This window comes from Corythoichthys intestinalis, chromosome 1 (assembly GCF_030265065.1).
Source record: "Corythoichthys intestinalis isolate RoL2023-P3 chromosome 1, ASM3026506v1, whole genome shotgun sequence".
Classification (NCBI taxonomy): Eukaryota; Metazoa; Chordata; class Actinopteri; order Syngnathiformes; family Syngnathidae; genus Corythoichthys; species Corythoichthys intestinalis.
In genome coordinates this window covers 73004546-73018442 of record NC_080395.1, presented here as the reverse complement: position 1 = coordinate 73018442, position 13897 = coordinate 73004546, and positions in this window count along the sequence as shown.

Genomic DNA, 13897 nt, shown 5'->3' with positions numbered 1-13897 from the left:
CTGTTCATACTACAATTATTGAAATGCAATGGTAAGTTTTAATAACTTTATCCTGAAAATATAGCCAACGGTATTAATTGCATGGGTCATCGGTTATTATCATGCATGCATTGTTTTTCATTGGCATGCTAAGACCATTGACTCATGCTAGCTTAGCGACTCCGTAGCCCTGAAACTAACAAATAACTGACAAACTGCACAGAATTTGTTGAAATCAACTCCACCGACTGATTAAACCCCCGCTAATTCAAAGATTAAGCCTTATGTCAAAATTCTGAACTTCCCCCTTAATAATGTATTTTTTGTTGTTTGTTCTTTTCGTTTGCTCTGTCCGTTCCTCCTAAACGCTATCCTGTTCGCTGCTTTCTTCCAAAAAATGAAACATCAAGAACAACCACACTGAGGGTATATTAAACTCCCATGTCGTACATTTAAACCAGGGGTCCCCAAACTTTTTCCTGTGAGGGCCACATAACTTTTCCCTTCTCTGATGAGGGGCCGGGGTCAGTTTGTAACAGAAAAAGTGTGACGATTGCAGAAGTGCCTCAATGTAAAAATTTATGGTTTTTCAGAAAGCCACAATCAAATAACCCTTTCTGGATTCTTCACGGAACAAAAGTAAATAAAAGAAAAATAATACCGTATTGGCCCGAATATAAGACGGCCCTGATTATACGACGACCCCCTTTTTCTTTTTGAAAAAAGACTTTTTGAACACGAAATTAATTTTTATACAGAAAATAATTAAAGTACATCTGAAACAAATGATTATAACAATATATTTGAGCGAAAAAGCATGTTATTTTGCCTCATTCAAATCTTAATATCTGAGCATTTAAATATGTAAACTAAAGTGGGCAATCACAGTCGTAAATGAATGACTGGTTTTTGAAATGTAAATAAACCAATCTATTCTGATAAAACAACAAAATTGCAATAACTGCATTAACCATAAGGGGTTCGCTTTGGCCTGTGGAGTCAAATTCAGCATTCACTTCAATGATATCTAGCGCCATCCAGTGCCGTGAATGGGTATAATGTCTAGACCCCGAATATAAGACGACTCCTGCTTTTTCAGTCTTATTTCAATGCCAAAAAACACCGTCAGATTCGGGCCAATACGGTAATAATCAATCAAATTTCAATCAAATTTATTTATATAGCCCTTTACAAAACCCGAAAGGTCCCCAAAGTGCTTTACAACAAAGACAAACATGGCACATAGTAAATAAAAGGCAGGAAAGTATTATACAATGACATTAGGAAGAAAAGAAAAGAAAAAAGAAACGAAACATCGCATCACGATTAGTCAGACAGCAAACAAAACAATAAAACAGATAAAATCCGAAAACATTAAAAACCCTAAAGACATAAAACCAGGCTAAACTAATCCTGGGGAAAGGCGAGTCTAAAAAGGTGTGTCTTTAAACGAGATTTAAAAAGGCCCAAATTTGTAGTGGTGCGGATTTCCGGGGGAAGACTATTCCATAACCTGGGTGCAGCAACCGCAAAAGATCGGTCTCCCCACTGTTTGAGTTTGGACCTTGGGACTTGCAAATGAAGTTGGCCGGTAGAGCGAAGACTCCTGCCAGAGTTACGGATGGTTAAAATTTCTGATAAGTAAGAAGGAGCCTGGCCATTAATAGAATTAAAAACAAACAGTAAAAGTTTAAAATCAATTCTAAAATGGACTGGAAGCCAGTGGAGCGATGATAGCACGGGGGTAATATGTTCACGTCTAGGTGTATCTGTTAAAAATCTAGCAGCAGCATTTTGAACAAGTTGGAGACGAGAAACTGAGGATTTGGGAAGACCAACATAAAGTGCGTTGCAGTAATCCAGCCTTGAGCTTATAAAAGCGTGAATTGCTTTTTCCAGGTCGTGGCGAGTAAGAAAAGGCTTCACTTTGGCCAGGAGACGGCGCTGGAAAAAACTTGCTCTTACAACAGAACTAATCTGTTTTTCAAAGTTGAGCCTGCAATCGAATATCACTCCGAGATTTTTAACATGTGTTTTAAAAAAGGGAGCCAGAGTGGCATGGTTTGGCTCAAGGGCATTTAACATAGAAGGTGTGCCAAAAGTAATATATTCAGTTTTGCTTTCGTTAAGATGTAAAAAGTTTTGCGCTAGCCACTGCTTCACATCGGATATGCACTCCATTAATTTAGTGAGAGCAGTTTGTTCGTTGGGTCTCAGGGGGAGATACAGCTGCAGGTCATCAGCATAAAAATGAAAAGAGATATTATGTTTTTTTATAACTGATCCTAAAGGTAGGAGATAAAGTGCAAAGAGAACAGGCCCTAAAATGGAGCCTTGTGGCACCCCACAAGACAGAGAGGTTTGTGAGGAGGAAAATTCCCCAATCATTACTGAGAAGGTCCTATGTTCCAGGTACGATTTAAACCACTGTAGAGCTTTACCACGGATACCTATAAAGTGTTCTAGACGAGATACAAGGACTGCGTGGTCGACTGTATCAAATGCTGCTGTGAGATCTAGTAAAACAAGGATTGCTGGGTTTCCATTATCTACAGAAAGGGCAATGTCGTTGTGCATTTTTAACAGTGCTGACTCAGTGCTATGTCTGGACCTGAAGCCTGATTGAAACTTGTCAAGGGTGGAGTTTGTCTCTAGAAATGTTTGCAATTGAATAAAAACAACTTTTTCTAAAACTTTAGAAAGTAAAGACAAGTGGGAGACGGGTCTAAAATTGGACAGCACGGAGGAGTCGAGATGGGTTTTTTTAAGAAGGGGTCTGACTACAGCCTGTTTGAAGGCAGCTGGGACAGAACCGGTACTGAGAGAGTTATTTATAAGAGCCAGCAGACTTGGTCCGAGGCAACTAAAGACTTCCTTTAGAAGCCCAGCTGGAATTATATCTAACGGACAGTTAGTGGGTTTCATGCCACTAACTATTTCAGATAGAGATGACAATGAAAGGAGATCAAATTGTTCAAAAACAGTGAGCAGTACTGGAGGATGTAGATTATCTGATGAGATACCCAAATTGCAGACATTTTGCCTGACCGAAGAGACTTTGTTTTGAAAGAAAGCGAGAAACTCCTCACAAGTGGCACCTGACACATCAGTTAAGACAGTGGGGTGCGGGTTTAAAACAGAGTCAATTGTGTTAAAAAGCAGTCTTGGATGGCTGGAGCTGTTATTTATAATAGATGATAAATCAGCGGTCTCAAACCGACTCCACAAAGGGCCGCAGTGGGTCCTGGTTTTTATTCCAACAGATCCAGCACAAACAGTTCAACCAATGAGGTTTCTACTAACATAAGCAGCACCTGATTGCAATCAACTGATTACACTTGTAAGAAACCAGATTGGTGAAAAGGTATTTGTCTCGTTTGGTTGGAATGAAATCCAGTACCCCCTGCGGCCCTTTGAGGACCGGTTTGAGACCACTGTGATAAATAATTCGACTTGGCCTGTTTTAGGGCCTCCTGATAGGCAGCCAAGGTGTCCCTCAGCAATTCCAAAGAAACATGGAGTTTGTCCTTTTTCCATTGACGTTCAGCCCGCCTGCATTTTTGCCTGAGCAGGCGGGTATAGTCATTAAACCATGGAGTGGCTTTGGGTTTGGAACTTTTTTGCCGTAGAGGGGCAATTGAGTCCAAAACAGCAGTGCAGGTGGAACAAAAAATGGAGAGAAGACTGTCTGAGCAGACAGGAGAAGGCAGAACGGCGTCAGGATGCTGCTGTAGGTCTCCAAATGCAGTCACAAACTCTCCTGCTGTGGATGGAGTGATGCGCCGGCGGTAACAAGCTGGAGAAATTTGCTTTTCTGCAGACAAAGGGGCAGCAAAGTCAAAAATGATGGGAAGGTGGTCCGAGATGGCAGTATCCACTATTTCTCTGATGGAGACTGAAAGCCCTAGCGAAATCACCAGATCCAAAGTGTGACCATGCTCATGAGTTGGTGCATTCACAGACTGGGTGAGGCCAAATGAGTCCAGAAGTCCTTTAAACTCATTCGCCAGCTGATTTGCAGAGCAGCAGACGTGAATGTTAAAATCCCCGCAAATTAAAATCCTGCCAAAAGTTGGAATAAAATCTGATAAAAACTCAGAAAACTCCTGGATAAAATCCTTGTTAAAACCAGGGGGCCGATAAATAGTGGCACAAAGCTATGGGGGAGAAAGCCCGATAGAGAATAACTGCAGTTCAAAACTTGAATAATTATGAGCAGTTATGGTCCCACATTTGAACTTGTCCTTGAATACAGCAGCCACCACGGCCAGACGCTCGCGGGGTGCTGAAAAAACAGCAGCCAGATGGGAGGAGCTCCGAAAAGGCGCTGCATTCACCTGGTTTCAGCCAGGTCTCCGTTAGAAAAAGGAAATCCAAATGATGTGTCGAAACAATAATAACAATATAATATAATATGATATAATAATTAACATAAATAATTAAATAGATAATAACCAAATAACCCTTTCTGGGTTCTTCACAGAAAAAAGCCAGGAAGTAAATAACACTATTTATGAAATAAATAATAACCAAATAACACTCTCTGGGTTCTTCACAGAAAAAAAAGTCCATGTAACATAAAGTGCCAGTGACACCCAAAAAAAAAATCTTAAATAGCATTATTATAGGAATCCAAATCATATTTTGAGATGATTCGACTATATACGACAATTTGGAGAAGCGCAGATGACGAGAAATGCGTCTTTGAATCTGCCGTTCGGCCCCTCCTCCCATTATAGCCCTCTGGCACAGCCATTTTGTTGATGACGTCAGCGGAGTCAGGCTTTCAGGCAGCTCTAGCATTGAGCCCAATGGAGGAGGAAACATTTTCCAGCGATTCTGGTTCAAGTGTGGATTTTCCAAACATTATTGTTGATCCAGAGGAAATATGTGACGTACAGCCATATAGGTTTGAGCCATATTTGGAAGAAGAAGACAATTTTGAATCAGAAAACAGCAACAGAGATGACACTGAGGCCCACTCCCAGGATGATCAGAGCATGGACCAAGTCGGCGTGATGTCACGATGACGTCGCCTCGCATAGCAACGAGTCGCCATTTTGAAAAGGGGCCAAGCGCAGGTAAACATCCATAGGAAACCATTGTGTGTTAGTCATGTATTTCAGCTGTATTTTGCCTCTTTTTTTTTTTTTTTTTTTTTTTTCAGAAAAACGTCTTAAACAGGACGTTTTGTTATCAATAATCACTACCAACAGACGCCAGGAGGCGATACAATTTAAAATTGGCCTGTATTGGCTTTGAAATCTGCCCATACAAAGTCGCAGCTGATAGCTGGATGAACAATCGTAAGGAATGGCCTGCAGTGGAGTATGGAAACATACAAACATGCAAAAGTATTCGGCCCCCTTGAACCTTGCAACCTTTCGCCACATTTCAGGCTTCAAACATAAAGATATAAAATTTTAATTTTTTGTCAAGAATCAACAACAAGTGGGACACAATCGTGAAGTGGAAGAAAATTTATTGGATAATTTAAACCTTTTTAACAAATAAAAAACTGAAAAGTGGGGCGTGCAATATTATTCGGCCCCCTTGCATTAATACTTTGTAGCGCCACCTTTTGCTCCAATTACAGCTGCAAGTCGCTTGGGGTATGTTTCTATTAGTTTTGCACATCGAGAGACTGACATTCTTGCCCATTCTTCCTTGCAAAACAGCTCGAGCTCAGTGAGGTTGGATGGAGAGTGTTTGTGAACAGCAGTCTTCAGCTCTTTCCACAGATTCTCGATTGGATTCAGGTCTGGACTTTGACTTGGCCATTCTAACACCTGGATATGTTTATTTTTCAACCATTCCATTGTAGATTTGGCTTTATGTTTTGGATCATTGTCCTGTTGGAAGATAAATCTCCATCCCAGTCTCAGGTCTTGTGCAGATACCAACAGGTTTTCTTCCAGAATGTTCCTGTATTTGGCTGCATCCATCTTCCCTGTCCCTGCTGAAGAAAAGCAGGCCCAAACCATGATGCTGCCACCACCATGTTTGACAGTGGGGATGGTGTGTTCAGGGTGATGAGCTGTGTTGCTTTTACGCCAAACATATCGTTTTGCATTGTGGCCAAAAAGTTCAATTTTGGTTTCATCTGACCAGAGCACCTTCTTTCACATGTTTGGTGTGTCTCCCAGGTGGCTTGTGGCAAACTTTAAACGAGACTTTTTATGGATATCTTTGAGAAATGGCTTTCTTCTTGCCACTCTTCCATAAAGGCTAGATTTGTGCAGTGTACTACTGATTGTTGTCCTATGGACAGAGTCTCCCACCTCAGCTGTAGATCTCTGCAGTTCATCCAGAGTGATCATGGGCCTCTTGGCTGCATCTCTGATCAGTTTTCTCCTTGTTTGAGAAGAAAGTTTGGAAGGACGGCCGGGTCTTGGTAGATTTGCAGTGGTCTGAGGCTCCTTCCATTTCAATATGATGGCTTGCACAGTGCTCCTTGAGATGTTTAAAGCTTGGGAAATCTTTTTGTATCCAAATCCGGCTTTAAACTTCTCCACAACAGTATCTCGGACCTGCCTGGTGTGTCCCTTGGTTTTCATAATGCTCGCTGCACTTTAAACAGAACCCTGAGACTATCACAGAGCAGGTGCATTTATACGGAGACTTGATTACACACATTTGGATTCTATTAATCATCATCGGTCATTTAGGACAACATTGGATCATTCAGAGATCCTCACTGAACTTCTGGAGTGAGTTTGCTGCACTGAAAGTAAAGGGGCCGAATAATATTGCACGCCCCACTTTTCAGTTTTTTATTTGTTAAAAAAGTTTAAATTATCCAATAAATGTTGTTCCACTTCACGATTGTGTCCCACTTGTTGTTGATTCTTGACAAAAAAATTAAATTTCATATCTTTATGTTTGAAGCCTGAAATGTGGCAAAAGGTTGCAAGATTCAAGGGGGCCGAATACTTTTGCAAGGCACTGTATATACACATCTATGGGGGGGGGAGCTTTCTGGTATTGTTCAGGGGGCCAGACCAAAGGTGGAGGCGGGCCGTATCTGGCCTGCGGGCCATAGTTTGGGGACCCCTGATTTAAACTATTCAGACAAAAAAGGACAGTCAGATTCCCATTCCCCATGCCTAAGCAGCTGAACAGGACAGGTAAAAAAGAAAAGAAAAGGCCCTGAATGGATGGAACTGCTGCTTCGTTACTGTGCAGACGTCTCTCTGCTTTGCTCCTGCTTCTCAAGCTTCAATCATCTTTTTAATCATTGTTAATCACCTCTAAATTACTCAGCAAGTCTTGGAATTTTCTTTTAATCTTGTTTATACTTAAACAAAGGCTTTTTGAGCATTTTTGGGCCTTTTAAAGTGCTTTTTGCCTTTACTGGAACACAAGTCTGCCTTATCGCGACTGGAACTGAGGAATTCGGCTAACGGAAGCTAAGTAGCAGCAACATGCCTCCCCTGTCAATGGATGATTACCACAAACTGCTCCAGTAGATAGCAGTACTGGAAACAAAAATCTACCGGCTTGAAGTGAATATGGAGGTAAATGGACAGCTCGGGAATGAAACCACACAGCCGATTTCCAAAAACAGCGAGGGGAGCCGGCCTACAGAATGCAAACAAACACCATCGAGACTCAACGGGACCCTGGTCAATATCTCGCTAAAACAATCAGTCCTCCCTGGAATCAGCTTGGTGCAAAGCCAAAGGAATACAACTCGAGAAGTCGTTTGTCAGACAGAACCCAGCACTGGCAGATTTACGATGAAAAGGAATGGCCACCGCTGCAGAAGACTGCGTCATCTACCCTAGCACCAGAAAGAAAATTATTACAGATCAAGGCAACAACAAAGGCTCAAAGCCAAGTGCCTCAAGCAGCTGGAATTCCACTGGAAAATAGATTTACGCCACTCCGCGATTCCTGACCCAGGGAACGTTGGAACATCCAGCTCAAAAGAGAGGTACGATGCTAATGCATGTGCTAACAGGCTACAGAGAAAGCGACCCACTGGGCCCCGCAGTCTGATAGTGGGCGACTTTGGTGTGAATGGGATAAAACACTATTATAGCAACAATACCAGAGTATGTTGTTTTAATAAAGCAATGGTGTCTGATATCTCAGAAAATATCCTGAGCATTGCTGCTCAGCATCCAACAGCCAATACTCTGATAATACACACAGGAGCCCTCGATATTGCGAAGCAAAAATCAGAGCTTTTAAAGCAAGACTTCACTGAACTGATAAACAAAGTCAGAACTTTAAATACTGAGGTGTTTTTCAGTGGACCCATACCCGTGCCCAGGCTGGGGGATGAAGGTTTCAGCAGAGTGATGATGCTCAACAAATGGCTCAAAGCTACATGCGCTTGACAATCGATGTATTTCATTGACAATTTCAACATATTTTCAGGGCGCAGGCATCTCTTTAAAAACGATGGCCTTCACCTAAATAAGTCAGGAGTGTGGTTACTAAGCAGCAGCAGTTTTATCTCTTGAGGCACAGACAGTCTGCTTATCTCGAGGAAAGGAGGCAAGCTGTCCCAAAACATCTGATAAACATGGAGGCTGGGATGAGTGCCAGCCTCCTTGATTGTGTTGTTTTAGTGGGTGACTTTAACATTCATGTTGATAATCCTGAAGAAGGATGTGCTAGAGAGCTTTTAAATATTTTGGGTACATTTGGTTTATTTCAGCATGTCACAGTACCAACACATAACAGAGGGCACATATTGGACTTAATAATATCCAAAGGTCTTAACATCTCTGAGGTCACAGTGAATGATGTTTGTCTGTCTGATCACTACTGCATTATGTTTAAAATGACCACCCCTGTCCATCCTCTGAAAAGGGAAACAGGTGATTAGGAAGCGTTACATAAGTGATAACACTTGTGCGTTATTCACACAGGCCTATGCCTCACCATTAACCCCTACAACAGCTCCAGTGGAAGAACTTGTAAATAGTTTCAGTTCAAGTGTGATGACTGTAATTGACACTATTGCCCCGATTAAGACAAAAACTTTGTCAAGAAAGAAGAGGTCACCCTGGAGAAATGCCATACTAGCTTTAAAACAAAAGCAAGATTGTAGACGAGCAGAACGCAGATGGCGAAAAAACAAACTCATAGTTTTTTATATCTACAAAGAGAGTCTTCGCAAATACAACCAGTAACTGAAAAATGCTAGACAGTCATATTTTTCAGAGATCATTAGTAGAAACACCAACAATACTCGAACACTATTTTCTGTTGTTGACAAACTGACAAACCCACAAGCATCAATACCTCAGGAATTGGCATCTGAGGTGTCCTGTAAGGATTTCGCAGCATTCTTTACACACAAAGTACTAAAGATTAGACAGACTGCGTGCAACTCCAGATTAACAATTGGTACACTAAATGCCTCCCAAAATGTCCCCCACGTCAACCTTAGACAGTTTAGCCTCTTGGACTATGCCACTTTAACAGAAATTGTGTCAAAATTAAAGCCCACAACATGCTGCTCTACATCCTTCCTTCAAACTTTTTCAAAACTGTTTTTCATTGCATAGCCCCAGACATACTTCAGATTATAAATACTTCTCTCCAAACAGGAGAGTTTCCACAGACTTTAAAAACTGCGGTAATAAAACCTCTCCTACAAAAACCTAATCTGGACGCGTCAACCATTAGCAATTACAGGCCAATATCAAATCTGACATTCCTGGGGAAAATTATCGAAAGGGTTGTGTTCAAACAGATCCAGACTTTTATGATGCAAAACAATCTTTTTTTAACTCATTTCAGTCTGGATTTCAGCCACAACACAGCACCGAGACCGTGCTTATCAAAGTCCTAAATGATATTCGTCGGAATACCGATGCAGGCAAATCATCTGTTCTGTTACTATTGGATCTCAGCGCCGCATTCGACACGGTTGATCACATAATCCTACTCAGCGGATTGGAACAGTGGGTAGGGCTTACTGACACTATTCTTCAGTGGTTCACATCCTATTTACATGATAGGGATTTCTTTGTGTCAATTGGAAACTATCAGTCAGAACGAACCAAATTCACGTGTGGAGTCCCTCAAGGGTCAATTCTTGGACCACTTTTATTTAACATCTATATGCTTCCGTTAGCTCAGATAATGGAACAGTATGAAATCTCCCATCACGCCTATGCAGATGACACACAACTGTACATTTCTGTATCCCCACATGATTATAGTCCCTTACTCTCCCTGAGTAAATGCATTCATCAAATCAATGAATGGATGTGCCAGAATTTTCTCCAGTTAAACGTGGAGAAGACAGAGGTGATCATTTTTGGGCCAAAAAAGGAAAGGTCAAGATAAGCAGGGGACTTAGCACAATGTCACTTACAGCTACAAATCAAGTCAGATACCTTGGCGTAATTATTGATTCAGACCTAACATTTGATAGCCATCTAAAGTCCGTCACTAAATCCACTTATTACCACCTAAAAAATATAACCAGAATTAAGGGGCTTCTGACTCAACAAGACATGGAAAAACTTATGCATGCATTCATTTTCAGCAGATTGGACTATTGCAACGGTATATTTACAGGTCTTGATAAAAAAATCAGTCAGGAAGCTGCAGCAAGTACAGAATGCTGCAGCCAGAGTCCTCACAAATACAAGGAAGCTGGACCACATTACACCTGTTTTGAAATCGCTGCACTGGCTTCCAGTGAGTCGAAGGATAGACTATAAAGTACTACTGCTCGTCTACAAAACACTTAATGGCCTTGGACCGAAATACATGCTTGACTTGTTAGATTCCTATGAGACATCTAGACCCCTAAGGTCGTCTGGAAACGGTCTTCTGCATGTTCCAAGAACAAGAACCAAGCAGGGTCAGGCAGCATTTAGTTATTATGCTCCTCACCTCTGGAACAAGTTACCTGAACGTCTGAAGTATGCTCAAACTGTTAGCTCTTTTAAATCAGGGCTAAAAACGCTTTTGTTTAGCACTGCATATCCATAACTGGCTATATATTTCAATCTACCTGCTTTCTATTCCTCTTGTGCTTATCTCCATTGCTGATTTCAATTATTGTTATTAGTAGTAGTTTTTTTTTAAATTTTTATTTCTGTTTCATTTTTATTTATTTATTTTTATTCTATTTGTGATTAAATGTGATCTTTTGTCTTGGTTTTTACGTTGTTGATTTAAATGTTATTTTTATGATCTTCATGTGATGTAAAGCACTTTGAATTGCCTTGTGTTGAATTGTGCTATATAAATAAATTTGCCTTGCCTTGCCTTGCCTGAAGATGCTTCCACTGTCAGTAAGTCAGGAAACGGCAATCACATCTGTTAATGTTATGACCCTGTGGGTCAGTTTTCCTTTTTTTCTGCTTTTTTTCCACTGCTCCGTGTGTATGTGTGCGTGAGTTGGGTTGCTGATTGAGCGAATTAGTTGCAGGTGTTGCTGATTAAGCCACTCTTGATTGGTGTCCCCTGGCCAAGGTGTGAACTCGTACTCCTCTCCAGCCATACCAGCACTCAGAAACGCTAGTTCGTGGGTAGCAGTCATTCCTGATTTGGTTGATCCTTGTATATAGTGTGTAAATAGTCAGTGTAAATTGTTGATCAGTGAAGTAGGAGGGAGAAGCCTTTTTGTTGTACATTGTTCTCCTATTTGTTTGCATAGGAGTTAGGTTAGTGAAATGTCTTTAATTTGACCTTTTCTTTTTCCGGGGAAGGGAGGGTTTTCTTAGATTGTTTGATATGTTGGCGAATTTCTCCCTCTGAAACAAATAAAGAAACTGCTCTTGAATCACTTGATATACTGAGTTTACAGGCCTTTCTGTGTGAGGGTTGGACGGGAGGAGCACACACCCCATGTTGCGTCCTGATTGCCGTAGACCACAGGTGTCAAACCGATTACAGAAAGGGCCTAGTGGGTGCTGGATTTTGTTCCAACCGATAACGGGCTGAGAGTTTAACCAATGAACTTCCTGCTGAAACAAGCAGCACCTGACAAAGTTTAACTGATTACACATGTAAAAGATCTAATTGGTGAAAAGGTATCCTCTTTATTGGTTGGAAAGCAAACCTGCACCCACTAGGCCCTTTCTGGAATCAGTTTGACACCTGTGCCGTAGACCGTGGCGTAACAGGTAAATAGTGCAATTTGTGATGGGGTTAACAAAAACCAGCTTCACCTGTCTACCTGACGGGAAGCTCCGCTATGTTGCTTGGCAAGCTCACATGAAGCAGACACTGACAAAAAGCATGATCGAAAGCAAACATACATGCTAAGCTTTTGTTAAATGTGGTCATAAATGAATTTTAGCGAAATTTTAAATAGGAGTCTCGGTGGTAGTTTAGAAATAAAGCAGAATCCATATTTATCAAATGAAAAATCTTACTTTTTTGCTCGAACAATACAGCCCTGATTTTATGACATTTGAGTTCTGCGTAATACTCTCAAGATTACATTTTCTTCGACCAACCAACCAGACAGCAGCCAATGTGTAATTAAAACTGCCATTTCATTAGTACATTATTGTACATTTACCATTTTCGCAATTCAGGGAAATGTTGTCCAAATCATGAAAAACCCTAAGATACTGTGCAATTTTTCCATCTTTAGCAGTGTTGTCACGGATTACTTAAAAAAGTAATTTGATTACTGATTACACCTCAAAAATGTAATCTAGTTACTTTACTGATTTCTTTATTATCAAAGTAACTAAGTTACTTTAAAAGTAACTTATCAGTTACTTTTTACCATTTTTTTCCCCTTTTGCTGCCTCAACATAAAAATAACAGAAAAATGTCATCCCGTGGAATTGAGTTTTTCACATAAGGCTTAATCTTTGAGCTAGCGGGTGTTTAGTTAGTCGACCACCATTGACTCGCCGTAGCTTAGACATTCCGGAGCTCTAAAACTAACAAATAACTGACAAACTGCACAAAATTTGTTTAAATCAACTCCAACGACTAATTAACACTAGAAAACCCAGCAAACGCCGACTCGGCCCTTCCCCAAGACAAATATTACTAATATTCCCAAGCAATGGCCGATTTGGCCTCTCTTCCTAAAAAACCCAGAGGTGGCCCAAATGACCCAAGTGCTTTTGAATTAGCAAGTCGTTGTCCGACATACACCAACTATTCATATGTAAATGCAACCACTAGACATACATTGTGTTAGAATGCGGCCCAACGGAGGGGAACACACCACGGTTGCACACTTCATGTGATAGTTTTTGTCAGTTCAAGTCAAGCTACATTTATTAATTTACATTTATTTATGGAGTTTTACGCTTTTTACAAACTTGTAACTTACTTCTCCTATACTCCACACAGAAAAACAGAAAAAAATGGCCCAAATGTGTGCATTGTTTTTGCAAAAAAAAAAACGTTTTAGAACTGCAATTTGAGTTTAAAGCAAGATCATGAATATAGTTTAGATTGACTGGATCTAATGGAGCATGAATTGTGGCCATTTTGTCTGAAGTTAGTACGAGAAAACGTGTGAAAACCTTTGAGAAAAACAGAAACAGAATTCGTGTCATGAGAAGGTGGAAGGGAGCGGCCCTGAACAGTTTCTTTGAACACACTGAAATAATGACTGAATGTCCTAATAGTCCTAATTATTATGAGGGGAATATGTACTGCACAGTGTTGTCAATCTTAGTTCAAAAAGTAATTGGTTACAAGTTACTAACTAAATTACTTTTTGGGAGAAGTAACTCAGTTACCTCATTGTAAGAGTAATTTGTTACTCAGCAAAGTAACACGTTACTTTTCATGTTCTACGCGTTATTACAAATATACAATATTAAACATTTCACATCAAAGATGTTTATGTCAACTGATTGAATTGATTTTTTTATTCCTCCCCAAAAAACGTAGGTCAGATTTTTTACTTTTTTTTTTTTAATTCACCTATATGAGAGTTAGCGGTATACAATCTCATTGGGCT